General features: G+C 35.1%; 1 pseudogene; it reads left to right on the top strand.

Moving 5' to 3' along the window:
• The first annotated feature begins 2,921 nt into the window (after positions 1–2,921).
• On the top strand, positions 2,922–5,490 carry LOC114711061 (U4/U6.U5 small nuclear ribonucleoprotein 27 kDa protein pseudogene; annotated as a pseudogene).
• Positions 5,491–6,279: the final 789 nt, after the last annotated feature.

Below are 6,279 nucleotides of genomic sequence, written 5' to 3'. Positions count from 1 at the left end.
TAAGCAGCTTTTCAAGATTCGGAGGTCTCATCACCTAATCAGAAGAACATAACCCTCCAATTAACGAAATCTTAGTACTCCAATATTGGCTACCAAATTTGCTTCCTATACAACAATGATTCCTCACAAAGTTGCTTACAGCAAGGATGTTCTATATCAAAGTATCACATTTTTTTCATTCTGGAGACACACATTGATTCTCTATTTACACACTTGACCAAATTAAAATCTGGTTGTCAATTTCTAACAGCACGTCGCATAGCTAATTAATTATGTAATGCATATGGAAAAGCTTCCGACATTGCCGCATGCAGATTCTGCCATCAACAAGGAATCTATCTTGATGTTAACATGGAAAAACCTTCCAGCAACCAACTATTCGCATCTCTCAACAAGAAGAGCAATCATCGCGAGAGGTATAAAATAACATATTACCTCTGATTCTAATTATAAGACTTCATTTGTAATCTAATTAGGACCAGATGTATTATATATGATTCTTTTCAGCAGCTCTATCCTTCATGCATATGCCATCTATTGGCTTCCCAAAATTGTCTTGCGGTAGTTTCCCCGCTTGAGTAAAGTTATCTAATACAATCCCGATTGTAGCATGACATGTATGTAATCCTCATTACACAACTTTAATAATGTTATGCTGCCTCGTATCCTCTTTTTTAGTTAACAAGCAGAAACTTCATTGATAAAGGAAACAAAGGTCCAACAGCACAAACGGAGCATAATTGAAATAAATCATTAACCAACATTCCTTTTCTGAACTGCAAAATTGTTTCCGTTTGCAAAACACTGATTGTTCTCTCCAGTGCAAATATTAACCTCCAAAATTTGTTGAAGAACATCCCTCTTTTGTCACAAAAACGTGTTTAGTTCTCCCCAAAAGTACTTTTTACACAAGTCGAGATAAAATTCTTCTTACATACTTATTTTATATATTGTAAAATTATTTTTAAAATCATAGTTAGTTTTTATACAACACCTTACAAAATAATCTCAACATACTGCTTTGTGTCCGACAAAGAGAGGATATTTGACAATAAATAAACACACTACCAACTAGGGGCACGTGGTTGAGTGGTAATGACTCATACTCTTTTAACTAAGGTTGGGGGTTCGATTCCCGCTTGGGTATATAAAGTGTTAAATCCCCTGACCAGCTATCCCACCCTCTGAGCTTATAGAATTGGATTCTCTCCACTACTCTTCTCATCCTCTTCCCCTCCATTACCCTCATTTTCTCTTCACAACCATTGGATCAAAACTCCAATGGTTCAGATTTAATATTTTATAACATTTTATAAAAATAAATATTATGATAAAAAATAGATAAATAAATTTAAACTGTTAAAATCTAATCTGAACAGTTCATAACTACAGACTGTTATTATAGAGCAAATTTTTTTCAAATTTTTTTATTATAATTGTGAACTGTTCAGACCAGATTTTAATAGTTTAAATTTATTTATTTATTTTTTTAATAATATTATTTTATAAGATGTTAAATCTGGATCATTAGAATTTTGATCCAATGGTTGTGAAGAAAAAAGGAGGGTAGTGGAGGGGAAGAGGATGGGAAGGGTAGTGGAGAGAATCCAAGTCCCTGAGCTTATCAACTTGATGAGCATCATAAGCTTATCAAATCTAGACGGTCTATATCTGATTTAAATAGTCTAAATTTAAAATTTTCAATTAATTATTTTTAAATAAAAAATTATTTTTTGAAAGAATGATAGTTAAAAGATTATTTTTATTTTAGATTCTATATATATTAAAATAATTATTTTAAACAAATAAAAATAAAAAAGAAATCAAATCTGAACCATCCAAATGAGATATGAACTATCTAAATTTGATAAGCTTAAAATGCTAATCAAAGTAATAGACACCGAAATTGGTTCCCAAACAATATCATACAAAAACCAATTGATTAATTTGAAATAATTAAGAAAGTCTGACAAATTATTTTAATATATTATTTTATCGTCTTCCTTTAAATCAATTTATTGGGCTTATAAACTAATATATAATATGATGATGATACACACACACACATGTATTTTATAAAGATCATATAATACTCCCTCCGTTTTTTATTATAAAAGACATTTGATACTTATAGCATGTTTCCATATATAAGAGACACTTAAAAGTTGTCTATATTTTTTTGTATTGATTTCCTATTTTATCCCTATTTATTTTGTCTCCAACTTATACTCTCACTCCCTCCCACTTCTCTTTCTTTTAATAATTTAATTATTCTCTCTCATACTCTCTCTCCTTATTAATGGAGGTATTGTTGAAAAAAACATTATACTTTTTACACATTAATTGTTCTTAACTAATTTTAACTGTTTTTTTAATCAACGTAATTTAGTTATTTGTCTCTTATAATAAGAAACAGAGGGAGTATATATTACAATTAACTTTTTATTTTTTTTTAATTTATCAAAACTATTCATCTATTAAGTCTTATATTAAGAATGTGGATGATGTAATCCAAAATTACATTAATCAAAATATCGATATACATATATAAATATATACTGCCCACAATCATGGTATCAATATTTATATCTTTAATGAGTCAATTTTTAGACATTTGTAATAGAGTTAAAAAGACCATTTCATGTTTATTTTATTCCAAATAAATACTGTATAATTATTCATTACTACATTACATTCCCTGCTGTTTCAATTTTTTATGATCCTTTGAACCAAACTGCCTCCTTATAATTACCATAGTTTAGGATACTGCTGGCCTATAAAAGGGCTAAAACGCCCTTTAATTTTTTTCCCCTTTTACTGGTCCATTTTATAAAAAAATTACTTTTTTTTTGGCCAAAATTTAAAAAAATTACTTGAAAATCCCTAGGGTTTTAGGAGATAATAATTTGGGGTTTTGAGTTTCTCCTGTTCAGGAATTGGGAAAGTGAAGGCCATATAGGGCCGAAAGCTATCCATGAAATCAAACACTGCCTCGCACCATGACCGACCGCGACCGAGCTCGCGATCGAGACCGAGATCGAGAAAGGAGACGAGACAAGGAAGATCGTGACCGTGAACGAGAACGGGAACGCGAACGCGAGCGAGACCGAGACCGAGACCGAGATCGCGATCGAATACGCAGCAAGAGATCCCGTTCTCGCACACCTGACAGGGGCAGATCCCGCCACACGCGCTCCCGCACGCGTTCTCCTGACCGTTACCGTTCTCACTCCCGTTCACGTTCTCCCGGAGAGCGGTCCCTCCGCCGGCGGCACCATCACCACCGGACACCTTCGCCTGAACCTCACAGGAAGCGTCATCGCAGAGAATCCACTGCTGAAGATAATAGGGATACGAAGAAAGTGGTCTCTGATTTTGTGGATGGAATTGCGAAGGAGCAGCAGCAGAAGCACAAGGATAATGACAGTGGCGGTGATAATGGCGGAGCGGAGGGAGAAAATGGGATGGACGGGGATGAGATGGAGATGATGAAGAAATTAGGGATTCCGATCGGGTTTGATTCGACCAAAGGAAAGCCCGTGCCTGGTGCGGACGTGAGTGGTGTTAGAGCAGTGACCAAGCGGCAGCCTAGGCAGTACATGAACCGGCGAGGAGGTTTTAATCGCCCATTGCCTGCGGAGAGGAATCGGTAGATTAACTCTGTTTTTGAGGTGTGTTGGGTTTCTCTCCTTCCTCCTACTTTCCATTAAATAATGACGTGGATTAGGGATATCTCGTATTTGAAGGGTGGTAATTGCTGTTAGGTTTAGGATATAGTACGACTGAAGCCTCATCGTAGTGCTTCTTTCTTCGACTTTAGCTAAAGTTTGAATTGCTGCGACTGAAGTAATTCTTAGCTGGCTATTTTTAATGCTGAACTCTCCCTCGTTCAGGGATCTATAAATCAATACTCTCGTTTAATTGATTAGTAATCCTGGCCACCTGACTATCTTTTTTCTGATGTAGCTGACACCCCGTTGGTTGTAAAGCTGCATAAGGTGGCTAAATTTTCAAGTTTCATTATTTAACAATGAAACTTATATCCCAGTAAATGAAAAGCAAAATAATACCTCTTCGCCTTTTCGAATTTTTTGAGCGAAAGCATCGCAAGCTTCATCATTCTAATCCAGAGTTTTTTATTGTATTGTATATATATATATATATATATATATATATATTTATATGATGAAATGTAGCTCAATTTAATTGTGGAAAAAATATTGCTTCTAAATTCAAGAGGATTTCCCAGAAGCTGACCCGCCCTGGCTTTTTTTCCATTTCTTCTTGCAGCATTCTGTTATGATATTATTAGCAGTTTTCTGGTTCAGCAAACGTGGGGTTCATCGATTAATGTAAACTCAAAAGAGCCGTCGAAAGTAATAAATGAAACTATTTTTAACAGTAAGTGCACCGTGCGGTTTCAAATTAGGGCTTCTGTATTAGTTGTAAAGTGAAAACAAACAAGGTGTGAAAAACATACATTTAAGTTTCAACGGATCCAACTTCAGAACCCATCAGAAATGCAGCTGCGCTGCAGAAGCGTATATAAGTCATTGCTAAGCTTAATTGTCACAATTGAAGTGTTCATGTCATATTCAATGCTTTCTTGAATGTCTTGGTGATTTGTATTGCTGGAAGGTTGTGGAACTATTGAAAATCTCACAATTTGAATCGTGCCATTTTGATAACTTTTTTCTGATATTTTTTTCTAAGCTTTTCAAAGTATCTTCAGGCTAGTCTTAGCCTTAGTAAAAGCATGAATAACAATGAGGGTTAAGGTTATTATTGCATCTACGGTTTTCATATTGCATGACTAGTGATATTTGGTGGTGACTCTTTATGTTGGTTGCTTGTCTCTTGGCTACAATAGATGAAGAAAATGTTTGTATTATTATCTTGTTACCTGCTGTCTTTTCTAAATCATCTTTATATTTCAATTTGCAGATGGCAAATCCTTCTGGGATGGTTCAATTATGGAGAACCTTTGATGACTGAAACCCTCGTGGGTGCTTGGTAGGAACCAAAAAAGTGTGTAAGAATTTGAGTTGTTCCTGTGGCGCATTTAACATCCTGTCCTACCTTGAGCTTAACGTCCTGTGTAGTTGTTATATGGCATCTGATTTTTTCCCCCATACATTTCCATGCTTGAAAGTGGCACTCAAAATTATTGAATTTTTCAGCGTCTGGGATCAATTGCTTTATATCATAATTATGCGGAGAGATGGGTATGACCAGGAGGTTCTGAAAGTTCATTGGTGCTTATTCACATATAAACCATTTCCTTAGATGTGTAGGTACAATCCTTAGAAATTTAAGGGATTAAATTTTAAATGGAGCTAATTTGTGCTGTTGGTTGATTTCATTTGATATGGAAAGATATCATGAATTGTGCCTATCTTAGAAGAAGCGTAGGCTTGCGTGTATTTGGCTTCTTCCATGTCTATTTTGGTTACATGAGCAAGTTATTGGATCGGGTCTTCTTTTCTCAAATACCGTTAGTTTTACTATTGGAGCTAGCATTCTTTATATCTTTTTATGTTCGAGATATATTACTATCAGCGCATTCAGTGGACTTTACCTTGATCTGGAGTTATCGTTTAGAGTTGTAGAAGTGATGATGGCATTGTATTTGTTGTGGGGTTGAAAGGAACTGTGATGGCAAAGGTGAAAGTAGAGATCCCTTTCTTTTCATCAGACTCTTTACAACGATAAAGTGTTGGGGGGGTGGGGGGGTTGCTAATTTCAACCATATCTATCTATCTTTTATGGTTTGGTTAAGACTTGTAAATAGGAATAGAGGGTATGGTAACTATGGTGATCGTTATGACCCGGTTAATGATAATACTGTGAAAGTCATGGTTGTGGCAGTGATGTTGGCTACAGTGGCGATTAAGTGATGGTAATGGTTGCATTATCAACATTGGTGGTGGCAACCACAGTGGTGGCCGTCCTCATTATGGCAATGGCGGATCAGTGATAAAGAGAAATATTAAGTGTGTTCTGTGGATAGTATCGATAATAATGACCCTGACTGAATCTTAGCAAATGGTAGTAATTTTTTTCTTGGGTGTAAAATTTCATATCATGATTTTGATTGGATTGTATGGCCATAATCGAAATTAAAAAAAAAAATCTTCATATAAACTTATGGAATCCTTTGTGCGTCGCAGTGGAGGGAGAAACGTAACGATATTAATTTATATTATCTTTGACCATTTTCAATGCACCAAATGATGACGTGAATTGTGGGGGGAAAAAAGTCGCATTAATTAATTTATA

Source organism: Neltuma alba, unplaced genomic scaffold (assembly GCF_004799145.2).
Source record: "Neltuma alba isolate B1F8T4 unplaced genomic scaffold, ASM479914v2 tig00011277_pilon, whole genome shotgun sequence".
Lineage (NCBI taxonomy): Eukaryota > Viridiplantae > Streptophyta > Magnoliopsida > Fabales > Fabaceae > Neltuma > Neltuma alba.
Note: the sequence above shows the minus strand (reverse complement) of the source record. Positions and strands in the feature narration are given on the sequence as shown.